This window comes from Diplotaxodon limnothrissa, linkage group LG7 (assembly GCF_057381915.1).
Source record: "Diplotaxodon limnothrissa isolate DT_005_m linkage group LG7, D_limnothrissa_male_GT1.1, whole genome shotgun sequence".
Taxonomy (NCBI): Eukaryota; Metazoa; Chordata; class Actinopteri; order Cichliformes; family Cichlidae; genus Diplotaxodon; species Diplotaxodon limnothrissa.
The window spans coordinates 47,565,452-47,582,109 of record NC_140602.1 but is presented as its reverse complement, the minus strand read 5'-3'; the positions used below and the strand labels follow the sequence as shown (position 1 = coordinate 47,582,109).

Below are 16,658 nucleotides of genomic sequence, written 5' to 3'. Positions count from 1 at the left end.
TCTGTGTTTGCTTTTGCATCTCAAGTGTTTATATGCTGCTTCAGGACTATCACTATGATGAAGCGCAGCAAACGAGTAGATTTTTCTTGCCAGCGTGACTATGTGTGGCGGCGTGTGCTGGTGAAAATTACACCGAGATATCTCACTTGAGAGAGTGCTACTGTCAGCACTGTTGTCCCTATTTATAGCAACATTTGCATTATCTCACTGTGCACGTGTGTGGAAGTCTAACGTATCAACCGAGCCTGTGGAAGACGGGGAAACAGGAGAGGGATTGTGTTGGGTTTGGTTCAGCAGGACACGAGTCGGGAGCTGGGAAAGACAATATTGGATGTAGAGGTGGAAGCGATAGCGAAAATTTCCGTTTTTCGGTTATCTATTAAAGCTGACTTGACGTGAAAAGGCCTTTCAGGCACTGCAGTAGGTATTTGACAGATGTTTTTGCCACTGCCGGGGAGAGCCTTTTACTCTGCACAAACATGTGTAAGAGAGAAAGATACGCTGTATATTCTGAGTTACGTTTGCATCACTGACACAGAGAAAACTCACCTTTTTTTCATTGCTACCCCTCCCCTATCCAAACTGCCAGCATCCAAACTCCACGTTTATATCTACTCACATCATCCAACTCCGATATAATCTGGCCTTTGTGAAAATGGTATTTTTTTTCATCGATTTAAGAAGATCTATGAAAGCTGATAACGATCACGCAAACACATTGAGTCAGTGTAGTGAGAACAGTGGCAGCATTTAGGCTTTCGGAGCAAAAAAGTTACCTGAAGCCATAAAACAAGCATGTAGAGCATGAAATTTTAGCATTACCTCACCAATTTACAAGCTGCTAACGGCAGCCTAAAACACTGATAATAACTCTCTTTGACTAGCACACTAAGGTCCAATAAAGCTGATAACAATCTAAGCCTTTTTAATTACATTTTATGGTTATTGATTTCTTCCTGTTGCAGTGGTGTCACTGTTCTAAGAATTTTATTACTATTTGTCTATTTTTCAATGCAGAGATATATCCTGCATATTAACACGTGCTAGACATTTTTCTTTATATGTTACTTTAAAAGAAAGTCAAGGTAATATTTCATGCACTGGTATATTCTGAGATTTCGGGAGGCCTTCTTTTAGAGTAGTAGAAAGAAAATGACCAAAATGTACATTTCTTATATTTTATATACGGTGTAAACACGTTTATATGTACTAAAATACAACATATTTACATTTTTACAAAACCTTATTTTGCAAAAGTAAGTAACAAAATGAAAAAATAATTGTAATGAAACATTTTTACTTCTTAAGTCTGAAATATATTTTTTCTGCATTACATGTGTTTAAAGGCACGAATTGATCTAATGATCGTATCTTTGTTATGTAAAAAGAAAAAAAGATAATCATTTACACATTTACACATCCATTGTTTTGTTTAAAAAATTGTGTTAATGTAATAATCAACAACAAAAGTCACACGCTGATATTTCTGCTTATTTTTTCTAACTGTAGACTTGTTTCTAAATATTCAGGTTGAATTAGATTCAACATAACTACCCAAACAAGAACCCAGAGATGTTTAGAGATGGCTGCCAAGTGGCAAGGCTTGCTTTGGTGACAATGTTGGCCGGCTGTTTATGTTCACAAATGGCCTGTTAATAGCTTTAATTGTGCATCAGCCTGTTGTACTCTATACACTCTTCTCATAGTGATTAACTGAATCCTGAAACTATAAATATTTCATTCTTTTATATTGATAAGGTGCTGAAACACAACGACAGCGTCACACAACTGAAACTGAAAAATGATGCATTCATTGAGCTATTGATATATCTATTTCTTATTATAGTCACTTTTATGTCTTGCTGTATATGCCGTTTGATTTAGCAGTGCCTTGTGTTACAGGGGTTGATCTCGCAATGTTGTTTGTTTAACTGAAGTCCAAGTGAGCGGGTTTCAGGTAGTCTCAGTCTATGAAGTAAGAATCTGCTGGATTATGTCTTTGACTTTCAGTACTTCCACTTCTTTATCTTATAGAGGCCAGTTTTGGAGCGATGTTAGTGCTGTGGGATCTCTTTCTACGCACAACAAATGTAGCCTACACATACTCACACACACATCAAGCATACACTTATGATGATAACACTTCTTATTTGTAAAATCTCACAGGTCTCCTATGTATAATTCCTATTAAGCATTGAAAATAGCACTTGGGGTGTAAGAAGTGGTTGATAATTGTTAATTAAAGTGAAGCTGGATTTCTTCCAAATTAGAATCAGTTGTAACACACACACAGGGGATATCAGTGTTTTAAGGAGTCTTAAAAAAGCTGCGCACCTGCATATCTGTTCATAGTGGAAAAGCTTGATCTTAGCTTGCTCCCTTTTCTGCGCCTCTTTCTCTGCCTTGCTTACTCACTGCTCTGACTTCTGTCCTCACTTTTGTTACATGCGAAAGTCATGTGATTTCTCACATCACATTGCTCGCCTTGCTTTCCTTCTTAGTTGACCGAGCCAGTCTAAAAAAAAAAGTTTCATTTTTACCCCATTAAAAGCCTTACACCTTCATATATTCAACACACTGTTGAACGAACCTTAAGCTGGTATGCCTACCTTTGTACTTGAGCAGTTAGTTTGCATTACTGCTAATGCAAACTAGATGCAAATAACAATATGGGCTGGTGGAAATGTCACTAGTGCTGCAGCTGTTTAGTCGTAAACCAAAGTATTAAACAAAAGTTCACTACAGTTGAAAAGAACAGTTATAAAAATAGGGGATAAAAGTTATTACGTTGAATCTCCAGGGTACCATGTATGTCATACTTATTTTGGTGTTAATGGAAAAGTGAGGGGATAATTAGAGCCACTGGGATTAATCCATTATAGTCTACAAAGATTGTGGCCATTCCGTACTTACTCCCATCTGGAACAAGGGGACGAATGGATAAGAAAAGAAAATATAAACTCTTTTTTAAAATGTTTTTTTTAATGGATTTACTACCAAATGGACATGATTTCCAGATTCATATAACAAAATTTAAAATCCAAGAATTCATTAAAAAAAAGAAAAAAGAAGACTGATTCATACACATTTGATGGAACAGCTAGAGCTATTTAGAGTATTTATGTTTTGAGTCATACAGCAGATATTAAAGCAGTGTGCTCTGACATGTTTTTATATTAGCTGGCTGCTCCACTCAAAGTGTGACTTTACTGACACGATGTACAGCTTATCACTATATCCAACAATAACAAAGCCAAGCAGAATAACTTCACATAGCGACACTATTATTGACAATATTTTTACTAATGTCATGGATTTCCAAATTAATAGTGGCCTGCTTGTCTGTGATATAACTGACCACTTACCAGTTTTTACTTTGTGTGACTGTGATTTAAAAAAAATAGATACCAAGATCATGATAGCAAAGCGAACAATAAATGAAGAAGCAATTCATGCCTTCAATTTCGATTTAGCACAACAAGATTGGAATTCGGTGTATGAAGAGTCAGATGTGGACAAGGCTTATGATAATTTCCTAGATATTTTTACTATGTGGTACAATAAACATTGTCCTGTAAACGAACACATGACAAAGAAAAAAAAGATAAAAAGTCCTTGGCTCACAAAAGGAATTATTAATGCTTGCAAAAAGAAAAACAATCTGTATAAACAGTTCATCAAAGTAAAAACAAAAGAAGTGGAACAAAGATATAAAGCATATAGAAATAAATTGACTGATATTATAAGAACGAGCAAACAACTTTATTATAGAAGAAGATTATATGAAAATAAAAACAATATAAAAGGAACTTGGGATGTGTTAAACAACTTAATTAAACAAGGATCTTCTGGAACATCATATCCTGAATATTTTACTGATGCAAATGGTGAAAATCACAACATGAGTAATATTGTCGATGGGTTCAATAAATTCTTCATAAATGTTGGCCCTGAACTAGCAGCGGACATCCCGTGTCATAAAAATGAAAATATCAGTAATATAAAATCAAATCCCTTTTCACTGTTCCTCTCAGCTACAAATGAGCAAGAAGTAATAAATATCACATTAAAATGTAAAAGTAAGTCTTCAATGGATTATCATGACATAAATATGTCTGTAGTTAAACAGGTTATTCTGAATATTGCTAGTCCCTTAACATATATCTGTAATTTATCATTTCAGTCTGGTTGTTTTCCAAAAAAAATGAAAATTGCAAAAGTAATACCACTATATAAAAGTAATGACAAACACAGTTTTACCAATTATAGGCCTATTTCTCTACTGCCTCAATTCTCAAAAATTCTAGAAAAACTTTTTAATTCAAGATTAGAAAAATTCCTTGAAAAACATCAAATAATAAAGGTTGGTCAGTATGGTTTCAGAACGCAAAGAACCACTTCAATGGCGATAATTGAGGCAGTAGAAGAAATTACTGATACACTGGATAAAAATAAATATGCAGTTGGTATTTTTGTTGATCTCAAAAAGGCCTTCGACACAATCAATCACTCAATATTATTGGATAAATTGGAAAGATATGGTATTCGAGGGAAAGCTGGTAACTGGTTAAAAAGTTACCTAACGGGTCGGGAACAATATGTTAGCATAGGGCATTACCATTCAGAGAAACTTGGTATTACATGTGGTGTTCCCCAAGGGTCAGTGTTGGGACCAAAACTTTTCAATGTATACATAAATGATATTTTTGATGTTTCTCAAGTACTTAAACTCATACTGTTCGCAGATGACACCAACATATTTTTCAGTAGCGATGATTATACTGATCTTGTAATGACCGTAAACAGGGAGCTAAAATTAATAAAAAAATGGATGGACATAAATAAATTATCATTAAATATAAATAAAACTAAAGCAATGTTTTTTGGTAATTTAAAATATAATGTAGAATTACCAATTATCATTGAAGGTGTACCAATTGATAATGTGAGTGAAAACAAATTTTTGGGAGTCGTAATTGATAACAAAATTTCATGGAAACCCCACGTCAGACACATAAAAACCAAAATTTCCAGAAGCCTCGCAGTTTTGAACAAAGTGAAACCATACCTTGATAAAGATGCACTTCGTACTCTGTACTGTACTCTGGTTCTTCCATATCTTACATATTGTGTGGAAGTGTGGGGAAACACATATAAAAATACAACTAATCCATTAGTCACAGTACAGAAACGAGCACTGCGTATTATTCACAAGGCTGGTTATCTAGATCATACTCACAAATTCTTTCTTCAGGCAAAGTTACTTAAATTCCAGGATCTGGTTAATTACAATACATCCATAATTTTGTATAAAGCTTTTACTAAACTTTTACCGGCAAATTTACAAACTAGATTTGAAATTCGAGAAAAGGTTTATAATGTGAGAGGCTTTGGAGAATTCAAATTACCCAGAACTCGAACAACCCGTAAAGGTTTTTGTGTGTCTGTATGTGGTGTGAAAATCTGGAACAGTCTGAGTTTACAATTGAAACAATGCAAAAATATTCATAGATTTAAATTTCTCTACAAACAGTTGGTCTGGTCACAGTATACTCAATGATGCTTTTAGTGTGCTCTGTAATGTCTGTTCTCTTACCATTGCTGGTATGGATTCCAAAAAAAAAAAAAAAAAAAGTGTGCGTATGTATGTACATATATGTACATGTGTGTGTAGATATATATGTATGTATATGTATGTGTGTTTGTTACTTGTAGTTATTACTGCCTGTTACCTGTGGTAATGCAATTTATAATTTATATATTCTGTATTCAGTTATGAAGGCTCTAATTGTTGGTTGCGAGCTGCCGTTTAGATGCTTGTATGTGCCCGGGGCTGTTGATGGGTCTGTATGCAATGATGGGCGTAGCTGCGGGAAGTTTTTTTTTTTTGTTGATGAGTGAGTATAGGGGTGGGATTTAATAAGTTTTCTTCGTCCCACTCCTTTTTCAGGCAATTTTTGTTTTTTGTTTTGTGCATTTTATGTTCAATATAGGTATTTGTTGTGCCTGAAAATGAACAAATAAATGAAATGAAATGAAATGAAAAGAGGTTGTCATCCTTCAAATTTTCAGAAGCTATATCAGACTTGTAATAGTTAAGAAGACGATGATGCTTAACATCCCTTACGCATCAGCTTAAAAAGAGACTGACTGTAGAGTTTTATTGGAATAGCTGAACTAAACTGTAGCCGTGTAAAAACAGGCAAGGAGCTAGGACTCTTAGATCATTTAAACAAATGCATCATCTTGGGAAAGTCATCTTGTTAAAGCATGTTGCGTGTAATGTACCCATGCTGGTAGGTGTTAGAAGAATTTAGAAGAAAGTAGATTGTCTTTCTTGAGGTGAAACGTTCCTGAAAGTCACTGTCAAGTAATTAAACATAATTTAGGGAAACAGAATTGTACAGTGATTGGATTTTACCCTTATTGTTATCTTTTGCTTTAAAAAAAAAAGTAACATATCATTTGCATCCTTACTCACTCGTTGTCAAAACTAAAAGTTACTGTTCGATTAGAAACTTGTTTACAGCAGCATCCCCATATGGAAAAGAAATAGTAAAAACTTATATGATTTACTCATGAAAGAGGCCACTTTCTAATTACTTTCATATATTGTTTTAGTAAGCATCCAAAACATACAAGTTTCATTTATATAATTTTTCAAGGGATCTTATATCTGTTTTCACTCTTGTATGCTTTTCATACAAGTTTCACACAAGACAGATACAAACTTTATAAGATTTATATATATCTTTTCCATATGGGTCAATATCAATGTTACCGTCTTTGTCTCATCACTAGCAGTTGAACTTTGACCTTTAAAACACTAAGCAACACTTGGAAAGGTCAATGAAGCTTCAGTTTCAGCAACATTGAAGTACTGAAGAGGTATTATAAATATTAACCTGGCCTGTGCATACGTCAGTGTTAGCCATTTAACTATTAGCAGTTACCTGAAAGCTGCATCAGGTGGTCACAAGCTCGTTTACTCCCAGTGGTGGTGTTGGTATTGGGAAGGTTGCATCAGGCACAAGCGCTTTGCCAGATCAAACATGTTTAGTTATCCATACACTACGTGTGTAGACCATGAGTGGCCACAAAACAACGTAGTACAAGTAACGCGTAGTGGCTACTTGAACACAAATTTTGGTGTCGTGCATGCTGCTTTCAATGTGAAAGAGCCCTAAGCTGTCTGGTGTGCTATCAATGAGGTAGCGGCTAAAGGCTAATGACTATAAATAAAATGATAACTTTAAGGTAGGAGCCCAGCCCGTCTGTAACATTATAATAAGTGTTATTAATTTAACTGGATAACAAATTTATTTGTGTCTAAAAGTGATTGTATTTCTTGTAAAGTCCCAGATTGAGGCTAAGAAAAGCCTAATGTCAGCTAGCCAAAAACAGTGGCAGCCTGTCTTACTTGTGGAGCCAAGTCACCAGAAGTACAGCACTACCTCAAAAAGCCTAAAAATCTTTTCTTTTCTTTTTTCTTTTTTTCTTTTTTTAGGACTACCTAAGACAACCTTAACCCTTTAAAGCCTGAACCATGAATTAATTGGCTAATTAAATTAATTGAAAATAGTGTTTCTTGACCCATCTGATAAAAAAAATATATATATAAATAATAAAAATAATATCAATAATGTTGGTTCTAATTTGTATCATATTTACTACGTCTAGCTTTTTTTGTAATTTACTGCTTAAAAATGTGTTGTGCAATTAATTTTGTTAGTTTTGGGGGTAAAAATCACAGTGATGAGGTAGAAGTCTCAAAAACCGATGTATATATACATTAGGCTTAAAGGGTTGAAAAATAGATGGAATTATATGTGGTCATTTGTTGTCTAAGCAAACACTGTAATGTTTATGTTCGACGTAAGTAGAATTGATTTAAGTGCTTTTCACACTTAAATTTTCTAACCCACTGCTGGACAACTCTACAAACTCATTGTGATACAGGACAGACATCTCCTCTGGCTGTCCTGATAGGCACTGGCTGGCACCAAGTAGCTGTTTTTAATATTTTTAATGTTCTGGTGATCTAAGGTAACAGGACAGGTTTAGCCGACTCCCCTGAGCTCATTTGTTTAAATATTCACAAAGTAACCCAATTCCAAAATATATCGATATGGGCTTCCGACTATTCAAAGTGATGGATATTTTCACCTGCTGTTTAGTCTTAATTAATTGCGGCTTTGAGTTACTCCCAGCAGCATGTGCAGCTTACTGTTAGATCCAGCCTTGCATCTTTTTCTACTTCCTCACTATACTGCAGCACTCTGTGGTATTGCCTTTGGTTAAATGACAGGCATTAAAGCATCATGTTCAACTCATGGTGACTTGCTGTCCTAAAATCAGACGGCATTGGCCCATAATGTATACAGCATAATAAAACCCAGTGTGGGCTGAGTACAGTTTGTGAGGAAACAGGATTAGTGTGCTGAATGGGCTGAGTCATCAGCGTGTTGCCAGCACAGCCAAAGAGAAAGTGACACACATACACACAAACACACAGGCTGTCGTGTACACACGCACACACACATATGCACATACTTAAACATGCATAATGGTCAAAGTGGTGGCTGAATACACAATCTGGACCTTATGATCATCCAGCAGAAGCAACACCTACCAAAGAGATTTACATACTCATACAGAGCCACAAAGAAGCCTGTGTGCATGTGTGTGTGTGTGTGTGTGTGTGTGTGTGTGTGTGTGTGTGTGTGTGTGTGTGTGTGTGTGTGTGTGTGTGTGTGTGTGTGGCACTGTCTCTTTACAGCAGCTACAAACAAACACACACTTCTCTTTTTTGTCTGTTTGCGGGACACGGCGGTGATGAAATAATTTATTACAAACGCTGAAAGTGCGGTCGCATCTTTGAAAGAATTGTTGCATAAATTACTCGTTAACAATTGCTCGTAATTGTAAATAGCACCAGAGAAGCTTCCTGGTTAAACAGAATTAACCAGGAAGCTTTCATGAAGCAGCATCAACTACCTGGTGTGGATGTTTCTTTGGTGTAACTTACATTTCAGGGAACCAGAAGACACATGCTGTGAGGCAACAGCACTTGGTGTTTTGAATATACCTTGAGATGATTAGGGACAGAACTGGTTTGAATGAAACCACAACACATTAGTCAAAGTGTCATAATGCAAGAACGAGGTAATGCATTTTACTGTCTGGTTCTGTTGGTCTTTTTCCCCCACCTTTGATATGCCAGACGAGGGAAGAAAAATCTTCGACATTAACGATGGCTCTATTCCCTTGAAATGTCCCTGTAAGTCATGACAGAGAGCCAACATGTCACTACACAGCCACAGTGAGAAAAGATCAGTTCAAATGGTTAAAATATCTGGCAGTCAGTAGGTGGGTTTTAAGTCACACGTTCACACATGTAATCACAAGTGTCAAACAGATGATTCGAGCCACTCTTGTGTGTGTGAGTGAGAGTGTGAGGGTGATGGCTCATAGACCTGTAAAGAGCTGCTCTGCATAGAAGCACTGGTTAAAATGTTTCAGTTCTGAAGGATGCACGGCTAAAAATGTGTCAAAATTGTGTCCACTGTAATTACTACGGTAATTACTCAGCCAAACCAAGACAGTACATCAAATAATATCTTAAACTTAATACCCCATGTGGTCTTTAAACTAAAGAGGTGATTTATCGCTCTTGAAGCAAAACACAAAGAACCGGTTTGGTTTGCTCATATTTGCTGTAAATCTGTTACATGAAAGTGATAATTTCATGGTGGTTATACTCTTATAACCTAGTTTTGGAGTGAAAGCTTTCAGATTTACTGTTTTGTTTTGTTTTGTTTTGATTTGAAGGAGTCAAAGCAAGAGCACAAGAGGCCGGGGTGAAAAACTTTTTAGGAATAAGTTTTTCTCATGATTAAATAGTCAGTATAAATCTGTATGAAAGATTCAGACTAGTGGGATTGCTTTTCAGAGCTCTATCTTCCACAAGGAGTCACACGTCTTGGAAATATTAACAGTGAATTCCTGGGTTTCATTTTCTTATAACTCCCCAGACTTTTTAATCACTTGCTTTATTATTATTATTTATTGATGATCTGTACGTTCAACTAGGCTAAGCTTTTACTCCAGATGCCCCTTCCAATGCAACCTTCTCCATTTATCCAGGTTTGGGATTGGCACTAGGAGTATACTGGCTTGTGGCCCCACCATGGGGCCCAGGGTTAACAATGATTGCCTCCAGTTGGCTGACAGGATGCCGGTGGAAACTATGCTTCTGTTGGCCAAATACAAAGGAAGAGAAGAGAGGGAAGGCGTGTTAGGAGGGAATGAGAGAGAAGGACATAGATGTAGTGAAGGAGGACACGAAGAGAGGAGGATTCTAGGGATAGGATGAAATGGAGACAGATGATCTACTGTAGCACAGCTGAAAGAAGACTATATTGTATTCTGGTCCAATGGTACATGTTTTTTACATGGAGGCGTTCCCCAGGGTTCACTAGTGGGCCTCCTGCCATTCCTGTTAGACTTCTTTGAACAAGGAGGGCCTAGTCTCATTCCCAGTGCATCACATGCTGACGCTTGGTCACTTCCCTTTGGTGTCACTTTATAACACATAGGCTACCCTTCAACGTCACTGTTCAGTGTCCATTGTGATTGGTTCATTTTTAAAGTGTAAACCTAACAAGTGAAAAGTTTAAACATTCACGTGAGATATGACGAATGGCACTTCCTGTCTTCTTATGCTCCCATAAGAAGACAGGAACTATGGTAAATGCATTTAGTCATTTTTCCTCCATCAAAGAGAACTGTTCATTCTTACCACTAAATATTGCCTTTTGAGATGCAGTCAGCTATGATGAAGCAATATTTGCTGACGGGATATTTAATCATAAACTATGTATAAACGATATGGAAGTGCATCCTATCTGAAGGTTGCCAGACTGTTGGATTCTATAAGTTTCTATGTGAAAACGACCCTTTGGGTTACCTGGTCTTTGGTTTCTGTCATTAGTTTTAAGAATTATGTAATGTATATAATGCCACATTTAGAATTACTCAGACAATAAAGCAGGGTTGGTATGACTGCTTTGTGGTCGAAAAGACTTGATTGAAAAAAAAAGTGGTGAAGACCGAGTGTGTACAACCATCTTTTCAGTACAGTCAATAATGATGACACTTTTTTTCTCAGCCTCACCACATTCATGCCTTCCTTCCTGCCTAACCCAAATCACAGCAATCATCTCGGCCTGCCACAGCTCCCAAATCGCACTGTATCCACTCCTGCATCCTGCTAACCTTTTCCTTCTTTTCATCCATACAGCTGCTGTCAGAATTGTCCTTTGTGTCTATTTATGGCCGTGGCTATACATACTGACTTTAAAAACAAAACTTGTACTTTCAGGTCGTGACCTAGACACCTCGCTTTCTGCTCTGGTGCAATTGTCTAATTATTTATCCCTTTCCCTGCAGTGGCCTTGCAGTCTCCTTCCTTTCCTGTGGTGGAATGACTTTCCCACAGTAGTTGGATGAGGATGAGTCATTACCTCTCCTCCACTGCGACTTAAAAAAAACTTGCATCTGAGTCACATCTTTGTATCTGCGTAATGGCCCAGTTTTTATTAAACCACCTAAATTATGTTGTTTCACTGCCGATTATGTTTTAGAGCATAAAAAAAAGAAGGTCTGTTCAGTCTCAAAGAAAGTGCAGATGTGATGGTTAGGATCTCTTTTCTTTCATAGAGAGACATTTTCATGGTTTTTCCATTCTCCTGGCACAAACACATAAAAATATCAAACATGGCTTTCATATATATATATATATATATATATATATATATATATATATATATATATATATATTATAAAAAGACTTGGTAACAAGTGTTACATGTGCTGTAAAGCCACTGAACCTTGGAACCCTAACAGTGGGCTTATGAATTTCAAATTATTCTGCCGCTGCGGTCACAAATTATTCCGTATAAAAGCAGCAGCTTGATCACTAAAATGAAAATGTCAGTTTGCTTTATCAGCCCACAAATGTGTTCGGTTAACAACCGGACAAAGAAACCTATAATGGGATTGATTATGGATTTGCTGAAGAGGGTGTGTGGGTGGAGCGTTATCTAGTTAGGACACTCTGCAGCGGAAAACGAAAGGCTGATGACTTTGATAACACCATAGGCGGTGCTCCGGTGTGCCACCAAAACAGCATGTGGTCAAGGTGATTGCAGGAGGAAGAGTTAGAGGGATATTCACTTAAGCGTGTGTAGCAGGTGTTTGCAATTTAATCTATGCTGTATGATCGGAATAATTTCATCTGAGGCTGCTGAAATATTTATGACGTGCATCCCAATCAGGCAAATTTATGATATTTGCATTTCCCTGGCGTCAAGGCTCCTGCTGGAAATTCACACTTGAAAATCTATATGTTGTTGTTTAAGCTTTAACTAAGAGGACGACTTCCAGCACCCTGAATTTTCCTTTTCTTTCTTGAAACTGTAGTAAAGCTGAGGGGAATACAAAGTAGGAGTCGAGGGTGGAGGGGTGGGGGGGGATCCAGCAGAAAAAGACTCTGACTGGAATCAATCCTAGCTTGGGGTGAATGTTGTTCCAGAGACGGGCATCTTAACACTGTCTTAACACTTAACACCGCACTGTCTCAAGGAAATTATGTACATGTTTATTCAGAAACGATCTTAAGAGACCACAAACGAAAGAGCAAAGAAAAACAAGGCGGCAGAGAGATAATTATACACCATATACTCCATATACCTTATCTTACATCCAAATGTCATCAGCATCATTCAGCATATTTTTGCAGTACCAGTGAATGTGTGAGCCACAGCAGGAGTGAATTTTAAAAACACCCTCAATTGTGCATATCCATTATCAGTTCAGTGTTTGGCTGCTGCTACAAAGATGTGCGACCCAACAAGTGGATTAGAGTAGAAATGCTTATGAGAAAATAATCAGACTTAATGAAATTAAAAGAGAGAAGAAGAGTGTGAGTGTGTGTGAATCGGACATTACTGCAGGCAGTTGGTTTAAACAAGGTGAAACGGGGAAATCTGTGCCAAATGTGTACGGGGAGTCTGATAGTCTCGTGTGTTTGAATGCTGCAGCTGGGTGCTGCTGTGCCTTTCAGAAAGAGAGTGCCATATTTTGTGGCGCTGGAGGGGTTGTGGAGTGTGTATACGCATCATGACAGGTTATGTGTGTGTGTATTGCTTGACTGTGACTGTTATCATTCCTTTACTCTGTCCGTAATTGGACAAGTGTGTATGTGCGTGTGTGGGCTGGCAGAGGTCGCAAGGTAATTGTCCTGTGAAAAAACGGTTGCCAAAATGTGTGTGTGTGTGTCGTAGAAGAGAGCAGGAAGGAGGGCTAACCTCTGCCTCTATCTGTCCACGTCTGGCTGTGAACTCATAATCTGGCCTGTGGAGACAAACCCTCCTCACCACTTGCCACCTGCTTTAGAAATACAGGTTAGATTTAGGTTATTACTGTTATGGAGCTGCCGGCAGGAATGCACAGTGCCATACATACACAATTTCCAGGTTATTTCGCAGCTCTGCCTGACAGTCCTGGATTTGCATTTTACACATGGAGCAAGCTCATAATTTTATTGGAGGAATTCAACGGGGAGACACTGCAGGTGAACGGGGCACAATATAATAAAATAAGAAAAAAAAAAAATTTTATGATTAGTTTTCTGCGATATTATGTTTTAATGTGCAAATGATGCGTATTATTTATCCAAATATGCACTGCTGTGCTCACTTTTCCTGAACGCTGGATAAAAAACCAGATAGATTCTTGTTCTTGGTTTGTTAACATATCGGAGTCAGTGGTTTTTAATATCTTTTCATCACCTTCATGAATCTAAAAATACTGAATAAATTCAGAAAAATCGATTTTACGCCATATGTTCTATAAATATTGATAGTAATAAAACTGGATATAACAGTCTTTAAAGCTATGTACTGTGAAACCTCTCTAGGTTTTGATTGGAACAGAATAACATGCAAGCAACAAGAATCATCATAAAACCTCCCCACATACTTCATCAAGTTTTCTGAAATGCCGTCTTTAAACATGCAGATATGCTCCAATTTACACAAACATCCAACAGACGTCTCAGAATAGAGTAGCCCAAAACCTCAAAATTGACTATAGCATGAACTAGAGCATGCTTTTTCCACCAGTATCCCACCTGAAATAACAATGAGGTGACTGGTAATGGAACAAATGTCATCCTTAACTGAGATACATGCTTTGTTTGTTCCAACTGTCACTGCTCACGTCTTTTAAAAGTGATGGACTTTGACAGTTCCTGGTTCTGCCTCATTTCTAACATTTGTACTTGTTATTTCTCTGCATTAGAGAAGAATAAAGAGACAGCAAGTGTGAACTTCAAAGTTACAATTTTTCTTTAATGTGCAAACTAGATTACTGTCTGCTGGAACTACATAAGATAACTTAATTAGTTCAGAGCAGGTATTTGCACAGTTTCAGTCTCTTCGGCTAAACATAAAAGCCGTCTCATTAAAGAAATACTGACAATTTAGGAAAAATTCTTTCTGAATTGTTGTTCATCAGCTGAAGAATGTGTGATGAATAGCTTTTATTAACTGCTTTTCAGAGTCGCAAGGTGAGGGGAGCTGGAGTCTATCCCAGCTGACTTTAGGTACACCCTGCACAGAGACACAACAACACACGCTCATATCCACACCTAAGGCAAATTTAGAATCGCCAATTAACCGAACAAGCATGTCTTTGAACTGTGGGAGGAAGCCCACGCTGATAAAATGAGAACTTGCAAACTTATTGCGCTGCACCACTCTGGGTGTGTGTGTGTGTGTGTGTTTTAAACATTTGAAAGATTTTGCATGGATTAAATAGGAAGTACTGCTGTGTTTAAAGTGTCCTGTCAAGTAGTTTCATTATGTGTTGTTTTTTGAGGTTGTTCAGAGTAGATGCGGCACCATTCCAACACAGAGACAGATATTTGCATCATATACCTAATAGCACTATTGTGTCCTGCAGAATGTAGCCGGTCGGCTAAGGACCCTCTTCGAATCAGTGACAGATTAAGCGTTTTGCTGAAGTGCAACTCGGCAGCAGTTGTTAGCCGACTGGAATCTGTTTCACCTCTCTGATTATTGCAGCCAGGATTCAAGGTGGTGATCCTAAAGTGCTGCCTCTACACTTTTTAGCTTGAGCTGTGACCACCTGATCATTTTAATGACGGCAGCGAGCAGCTGAATACATAACCTTATGCTCCAATGGCACTCAGATCTATTACTGTATATAAAATCTAAAGATTGAGCAGATATAATCTTTTCTTTCTCCTCTGCTCTCCCGTCTCTTCTCTTTGCATATTGTTTTAGCCGAGCCATTGTTCCCCATATCATCATAATGATAACGTATAGTGGAAAATAAAGAAGTGAGGAGGAGTGAAGAGCTCGCGACAATGCTCTCCCTGCTCAGCAATGTGCCGAAGTGATCCCTGCATACACAGCAACATTTTTTAAGAGCTGTGTGCAAACACGATGAACCAGTCCTCCCTGGATGAATGTTGAATGCTGTCGCAGAAAACAGGTGCCAGTGCGCATAGCAGAGAGTGTGCTTCCGACCTGATAATGTGGGCTTCAAAGTGCAGCTTTCTTTCCACATAGGTTTTGTTAAACCCCCTTGAAATGGTGTATATATTTATATACTTTTTCTGCTGAAAGCATAACTTGCAGCGCTCGTTCGATCTTGTGCACTCTTCTGGAGATTTGGCAGTAATTCAAGTGACATATAGTGAATGAGGTCAGAGTTTTCTTAATTGCTATGATAATTAAATAAGCCACATCCTTTGTGTGGTTGTGAGAAGACATCCACACACTTAAGCAGACAGACCAGTTTTTAAACTGTGGCTTATTGTGAGACAGCACAGCTACCTGACGCGAGGAACACAGAGTGATTAGCTGTTAGATGTCGATTGATCCTGTCGTCATGCTTGCCGTAATGAAGTTCTCGCTATTGTTCGTTTGTTGTTTTGGGAGGAGCTCAAGGGTGGCTTCTGCTGTTGTCTGATGCAGCAGGCCTTCTAATAAACTGGGAAGAAAGACTTCTAAAATCAGCTGGAAGCAAGAAGACTGACTCACGCCAGTTAAAATTCAAAAGTGGGATTAAGTTCGCTACTTGCGAATCCTGTAAACTTGACCTTTCACAGCATTAAAGAACTGACATAATCGACATTACCCGAAACTCCTTTTAATCCTTAATCGGGAGTGCACCTCCGGAGAAATGTAACTACATGTTGCGTCGATGCCGCCCGCGATGACTTGAATGGCGTGAAAGGTTACAGCGTAGGGCTAAAAGCTGCTTCCAATTACGTCGTAAGTTAGGATGTAGATTCCCAGCAGAAGTCTAAATCAAGCTTTAGTGTGAACTTGCAGGGTTAAGTGAGCCAGGAAAGCTCAACTTTGGCATTTTGGGGAAGACTTTGTGTGCGTGTGCTTGTGTGCTTCTGGCCACTAAAGAAATGCAAACTGTATGTTTTGTGCTGTCTTTGTGATGTTGATGAACCAATGCAGGAGACGAAATGTTAAAATGTTCAGACTTTAACCTGTGTGGAGAAAATAAACATGTTACTTTTTTGGTAAATCTTTGAGGTTTTCTGCCAGATA

At 37.8% G+C, this 16,658-nt stretch overlaps 1 protein-coding gene across 1 annotated transcript in view; it reads left to right on the top strand.

The window, feature by feature from the left end:
• The window catches only part of LOC146629035 (mediator of RNA polymerase II transcription subunit 13-like), an 88,854-nt gene that overhangs the window by 20,189 nt on the left and 52,007 nt on the right, over nucleotides 1-16,658 (top strand). The gene's annotated exons all lie outside the window — the stretch shown is intronic.